Source organism: Myotis davidii, unplaced genomic scaffold (assembly GCF_000327345.1).
Source record: "Myotis davidii unplaced genomic scaffold, ASM32734v1 scaffold962, whole genome shotgun sequence".
Lineage (NCBI taxonomy): Eukaryota > Metazoa > Chordata > Mammalia > Chiroptera > Vespertilionidae > Myotis > Myotis davidii.
In genome coordinates, this window is record NW_006295559.1 from 4,916,259 (window position 1) to 4,923,483 (window position 7,225).

Consider the following 7,225-nt stretch of genomic DNA (forward strand, 5'->3'; position numbering starts at 1 on the left):
GCCCCCTGCCCCCTTTCTTCCCTTGGGATTTTACTCTTGGGGAAGAATGTCACAATTAGTAAATCTTTGCACACTGTGGAACAATGACACGGCAATGAGCAAAGCTTCTGCTGCGGCTACGCACGAACGTGAACTGAAGTACATTCTGTCCCTGAGACTCCAGCTTCCTGAACCTCTAGCCTTCAGTGTCACTCAGCATTTCACTCTGATGGCCAATTGTAGCGGTCTCTCTCTGTTAAAGCCTGGACAGGACCCGAGAATCATTGTTATTAAAAGATGAGTCTTGGGGGTGGGTGGGGAGTGCATCTCAACCAGAAAAACCACTCTGCCATCTTGAGGGTCTCAATATATATATATAAGATAGAAACAACAATGAGAGAGAATAATTGATCAGCTGCCTCCTGCACACCCACTATGGGGATCGAACCTGTAACCCAGGCACGTGCCCTGACCAGAAATCAAACCATGCTCTCCTGGTTCATAGGTCGATGCTCAACCACTTAGCCACACTGGCTGGGTGAAGTTTTTTTTAAACAAATAAACACATATTTATGGGTATCTGCCACAATATATGAACTATTGTTCAATTGTTACAATGAAATTTCAATAAAAATTCCAACACACCTGATTTTAGGACCTACATGAAAGAGAAAATAGCCAAGAATAGCCAAGATAATCCTTATGGAGAAGAACTTACTTTACCAGATGTCAAGACTTATTATGAGGCTATAGAAACTGAGACGATGGGATATTGGGACAGAATTAGGTGAATGAAATAGAGAACCCAGAATCACACCCACACAATATGGAAATCTTATTGCAAATCAATGGGGAAAATTAAAATATTCAGAAAATGGTCCTAGGAAAGTATATGCATATAGAAGAAAATTGAAAATGGATCTCTATCTCATATCAAAAATGAATTCCATATAAAATAAGCATTTAAAAGTGAAATACAAATTCTTAAACTTATTTGAAAAAAACTAGAGAATATCTTTATTACCCTAGGGGTAGGGAAAAAAACCTCTTGCGTTATAAAGAACACAAAATATAGAGAGATTAATCCATTTTACTATACAAAATTCCTAATGTTAACCATTAAGTGTTTCATTTCTTTCCCTTTCCTTCTTTTAACTACCTAATTCTAGGTTAATGGTAGGCACTGGGAATTGAACAGTGAAGAACACAGTGTGGGGAGGAAAAGATATATTCAGCAAATGATTTTAACCTGTGCAGTTATAAAGGACTGCAGGGGCCTTAACTTGCCTGCAGCACCAGGAAAGGCTTTGGGGCAGAAAAGATTGAGTAGGAGGGAGCATAAGGCGTGGAGGTAGGAGAAATGGGATGCTCCTGGCCAAGGGGAGAGCAGACTCAAAGGTTCTGAGAACCTACAACATGGCCAATGAGTTTGCAGTGAGGAGAGCTCAGGGGAGGAGGGCACATGTTAAAACAGGAGAAGTGGCAAGGCCAGATCATGCAGAGTCTTGGAGCCATGGTTACCATTTTGAACTTCACCTACGAGCCATGGGAGCCATTTTTTAAAAAATTAGGACAATGATGATCAGATTGGCATTTTCAAATAGCAAGTGGAGAAGCACACCCATCCTTTTCCCTTTCCCTTTCCCTTAGATGCCATTTCCCAACTGTGTTTTATGAACTAGGGAAATAAGGAAGCTTTAAAAAGAACGACATATTACATAAATAACATAATGATAATTATATTAATTATAATTAATAATAATGATAGTTAATATTTCCAGAACAGTTAACGCAGGCCAGAAATAATCCTAAAGATTCACATATATAAGTCCTCTTAACTATTTTATGAGGTGGATACTCTTCCTTGTTTACAGAAGGAAGTTCACAAACTTGCCCAAGGTTACGTAAGATCTGGGAATTGAACCTGGGCAGTTTGGCTGTAGAGTCCATGTTCTTAATGACTACACGATGTTGGCCAGAAATTAGGAGAAATAATAGAGCAACTGTTTGTATGCGCTCTATTGGAAACCATCCTCGAACTCAACTAAGACCCAATGGACATAAAATGCTGCTTCTGCTACACCCACAGAGATCAGTTATTGGCCTAACCCAGGCCAAGCGCTTGCCTAGCCAGAATGACTGACCGAGCGCTGAGGTGCTGCCCAAATCAATGGACAGTGTCGATAATATACTCAAATAAAAGCTGAGGTGGACTTGGGCAGAAGCTCTGTTTGTGAGTCTAGTCATAGCTAGGAAAATGAGACTGATCATCTTTGCTTGACTGTGCCGAACGCTATCTGGCATAGAATGCCGCCCGTCCGCTTCCTTCAGCAACTGAGGCAGTGCTGAGATTGTGTGGAGGATTTCCACGGCAGCCATGATTTAGACATGAACCAAATTGCACACTGCAAATGCATTCGCACCCAGGGGTGCCCATTTTATAGAAATGCGCACGCTCCTGTGAACAGGGCTTCCCGGTGCTTTGGAAGACTTTACCCTTTCAGAGCATTTTCTCAAGCCTCTTCCCAGGACCAGTCAAGGTCTGCTTACAGCCACCACCGCTGTCTACACACCTGCTAGGCGTCTGCACATGATCTGTGAAGTTCCATGCGGCTGGGAGGGTTCATTGTGAGAGACTTAGGACCAGAGTGGCTGCAGGGAGGGAAAGCACATTGTAAAGATGGGAGGGGGGTGGGGCGCGTCTTGCGGAGGCTGCTGTTTTAACGCGCTTCTTGTTAGCACGGCTCCTTTCCATCCACGGTTACTTTTTACTTTTCTCTCTCTCTCCACTGTCGGCAGGGTTGCAGCCAGGGGTCCTTTCTGCGAACTGCCTCTGATTAGCGTTGGCTCACATGTGCTCTGTGTGTTATGATTCCAGCTCCATGTGATCACGGATGGGAGGCCAATGGCTTAGACACGGAGGGCCAGGAAAAACAATGACAAAACACGCTAGCAACATCGGTTCATTTCCTTTTGTGGGTCTCTGAGGGCTCAGGTGTCCCTGCCTTTCTCTGAATGTCTTATGATGCATATCGGAGAAGTGTGACCCTTGTTTCTATTTTGCTGGAACTTTCCACTTAGCCATTTCATTCGGGCCATAAATCAGTTAGCTCGGCGGTGACTAATCCAAGCCTCCCATTGCCTTCCAAAGAAGTCACTATCTGCAAGTCACTATGGCACACTGAGAGGTCTCTCACCGCTGAATTGCGTGACCGGGACTCAGCCAAGAAGTGTTCCTTGTCCGGGAGACATGCTCTTTTGGACTCACTTGTTCTGAGCTCCAGCGCTGGGGCAGCAGCACGAAAGGCACCAGGGACGTATGGGGAGAAACGGAATTGGCTGGCTTAAGGGAGAGAGCTGGAGGTGCAGCTTTCTCCCAGACAGAAGTCTTGAGTTTATTATTATTGTTGTGATGATGATGATTATGTTCTAGAAACAACACCGGGTGGTCATGTACAAAGAGCATAGTCTCCCATCTCCTCTCACCATTCTGCTTGTATTGGCTGTATTGGTGTTTCTCATTCCATCCCTTTGTTGAGGAGGGTCATGACCAGGAAAAACAGTGAAAAAACACAGTTAGCAACGTCATTTTCATTTCTTTGTGTGGGTCCGTGAACACACAGGTGCTTTTGCCTTCCTCTGAATGTCCTATCATACAAATCCTAGGAAACGAATTACCTGCTTCAGGGTGAGAGGGGCAGCTTTCTCAGAGCAGTCAGAACAGGTGTGGAGCCCGTGCCTGAGCAGTGAATACTCACCTCTCCACTCCCCACTCCTCGCTCCCTGCTCCCGGCTCCCTGCTCCCCTCTCCCCTACACACACACACACACACACACACACACACACGCGAAACTCCTGGTGAGTGAGGAGCCAGGTCTCAGGGCTCTGACCTTCATGGTTCAGGCTGAGACCTCCTCCCAGAATGGAGCATAGCTGCCTTCCATTCTGTGCAGAATAGCCCATAACCCTAACCGTGCTAAGTGGATCGCAGAAGTCCACACACAATATACTGAGCAAACATGCTGGCTTTTGAGGAAAGCCATTACCCCTCTACTTAATAAAAACAAAGAACACCAGTGGCTAGTTTACACATTTGTGTTCTCCTTGTTAAAAAATAACAACGAAAGGAAAAAGTCCTGAGGGCCCTCATTCAACTTCTCTCCATCCTTCCACCCCTTTCCTTCCGAAACAAAGTGGAAGCTTTCTGGTGAACTTCAGAAGCAGCCCCAGAAGTCCTTGCTGAACAGTCCAACCCCCCACCCCCACCCCACCCCCGCCCACGTTTCTTCTCGGCCTTTTAATAAACTTTCATCGCTGTAAATGACTGTAGCTTGCCTCTTCCCCCCACAGCACAGCAGGATGACGCTGACAGACTGAATTCAATGGCACAAGCCAGGAACACATTCGCCCGTAGAACCTCCGCTGTGGGTACATGTCCATGAGAAACAAGCCAACAAACATAGAAAAATAAGCTATTCTTCTAAGAATAGGCAATGCTTTCCAAGTTTGTCATGGTGATCTCTGCTAATCACATGTGCATTTCTGTTGCCGGGTCCATTTCCCAGCCCTGCCCTTCTGGGAACTGCTGGAGAGAACTCCTGCTACCCTGAGCATGGGTGCGCTCGCTCTCCAAGCCCAGCTTACCCGATATTGATATTGCCTCTTCGGGAGAATTTTCTCTGGCTCTCAGGAAACCACCGAGTAGAGCACTGGCGCAAAAGGGCACGGCCTCACTCAGCCCAGCTGCAGCGCTGACCTCAGACACCGGCTGCCCTCGGTTTCTGAGGAACTCGCCTTAGCTAGTTCTTTTGGCAGCCCGCGCCTCCTCCCTAACCGCAGCTAGCCGCTGTGGACAAAGCCAACAGGCAGCTGGATCTTCTCTGGAAACCCGCAAAGAGTTAAAAGCCCAGCCCACGGAGGAGGGGAGGGGGGTGGCAGGCAAGGTCAAGGGTCAGCGCCGGCTTAAAAGAGCAGCCGCACTGGGCGTTTGCTCTGTCCCCACCTGCCACTGCGCTGCACTGTGCAGCCTGGACGTCGCTGCCCGTGCGCTCCCTCCTCTGCGCCCTGGGCGCCCAGAGGTTACTGCGTGAAGGCGCAGGCTCCAGGTGCAGCCCTCTGGAGAGCGGGGACCATCTCTTGGGTTCTGAGTGCCCCCGACACCGGGGAAAGTTCGGTGAGTGTGGGGAGCGGGTGCTTGGGGCCTGAGTTGAGCACAGGTGGGCGCCGAAGGCAGGTGAGCAGGTGAGCAGGTGTGCTTGCGATTACCCCTCCCGGTGATTTTGCACTAGCCCTGCAATCCTGGAGAGTATTTTGCAAATGGTTGAGACCAGGTTTTTAAAGGCTGGACTCTCAGAGTTGGAAAGTGTGGTCCAAAGACTAGTAGCATCTCCATCCCCTGGGACCTTGTTAGAAATGCAAATTCATGGGCCCCTCCCAGAGATCAGAATCACTTGAAGAGGGCCCAAGATGTGTTTTAGCAGGCCTCCCAGAAGATGCACCTGCAGCTAAAGTTTGATAACCACTGACGTAATTAGAGCTCATGTAGTCTAACCTTTGGGCTCCTCCCTCACCCCATTCAGGAACCCTCAAATCAACAGCAGTGGGTGCATAGACTGAGCATAAGGCATCAGATAGCCGGGTCTATTCAGCTTAAGAACTTTGAAATGCTTATGGTTTGCTATTTTGTTTCTGACTGTGAACAGTGATCTTTGAAATTTCCTCAAACAGCACTTATGGCTTCAACAAACATTTCTGAGCTTTTACTATGTGGACGGCTGCAGACAAGGCTCCCTCAAAGGGAAGGAGAGAGTTATGTACTAAAATCTGGTGGCCTATTTTTTCTTTATCCAGGATCTTTGCAACTTGGTGTAGTTAACCTAGAATGGCAGATTTGTTATTTTGGAAAAGATGTATTTCCTTTGTGAGCTCTGAACAAAAATCCTTAAGGAAAATTCACATTGACAAGACATTATAGATATAGCTATAGATATAGATATAGGTATAGATATAGGTATATTGTTGTTGTTAATCCACACCTGAGGATATTTTTTCCATTGACTTTTAGAGAGAATGGAAGGGAGGGAGGGTGGAAGGGGGGGGGGAGAGAGAGAGATAGATAGAGAGAGAGAGAAAGAACCAAAGAAGCATCAAGCATCAATATGAGAGAGACACATTGATCGCTTTCTGCACATGCCCTGATCAGGGCTGGGGATCAAACCTGCAACCCAGACCTGAAACTCGGGTACATCCCCTTGATTAGAATTTGATGTGCGGGCCGACACTCTAACCACTGATAAACACCAGCCAGGGCAGCAAGACATTTTTTTTAAATCTTTGTATTGATGTTTACATGATACATTTTATAAGTAGAATAAATATGGATACTGAGATTTTTTATGAACCAAAGTGAGAGAGACAATTTTTCACCTTCTCTGAGGAGTCCAGAGCTAGCTACCTCACACTAACTCTGAGAAGAAATGAGTTGCTATGGGAAAGTCTCTTGGAAACAAATATGGATGCCCTGTGGACCCAAATTACGCTGTTCCCTGTTCTGCAAGGTTCCCAATCATTCCTGCAGACGAGATGGGCTCTTCGTCACTGCAGAGAGAGCCTTACTCATGAGCTATCTGATGATGAAGGTTCTATGAAGGGTTTACTGTCAGTTTGTATTTTTTTGGTTATTGTTCTCCTTTGTTGGCTTAACTATTAAGTCTAAATTCACTATTGACTCCTCCTGAGACTCTGGAGCAAATCTCTGCAGATATTTCTCGGTTTTCTCCTCTCTTCGATGAGGGGAGGCAGGATGCGTGGTTTTGCTGTGGCACTTGCTAGCATTGTTCTAAAGTTTCTCCCAGAGTTCCCTATCTGCTGTATGGTTGCAATGTGAAAAGTGAGAAAATACTAATACCATGATCATCTATTTAATTGTGTGTGTAGGTTTTACGTTAAAACATTTAGAACAGTGGTCTCAACCTGTGAGTCGCGAGCCCTTTGGCGGTCGACTGACCCTTTCACAGGGGTCGCCTAAGACCATCCTGCATATCAGATATTTACATTACGATTCATAACAGTAGCAACATTACAGTTATGAAGTAGCAACGAAAATAATTATAAAATAAGGTTGGGTCACAACATGAGGAACTGCATTTAAAGGGCCAGAAGGTTGAGAACCACTGCCCTAGAGGGTAGGGAGTTTGGGATAGGAAACTGGGATCTTTGTGGAGCAAAAGATACGAACTGACGGTGG

At 46.2% G+C, this 7,225-nt stretch overlaps 1 protein-coding gene across 1 annotated transcript in view; it reads left to right on the forward strand.

The window, feature by feature from the left end:
• Positions 1–4,986: 4,986 nt before the first annotated feature.
• The window catches only part of COL6A5 (collagen type VI alpha 5), a 98,965-nt gene continuing 96,726 nt past the window's right edge, over positions 4,987–7,225 (forward strand). The window contains exon 1 of the mRNA XM_006770213.2: positions 4,987–5,152. The gene's annotated coding sequence lies outside the window, so the exon portion shown is untranslated. The remainder of the gene's footprint in view (positions 5,153–7,225) is intronic.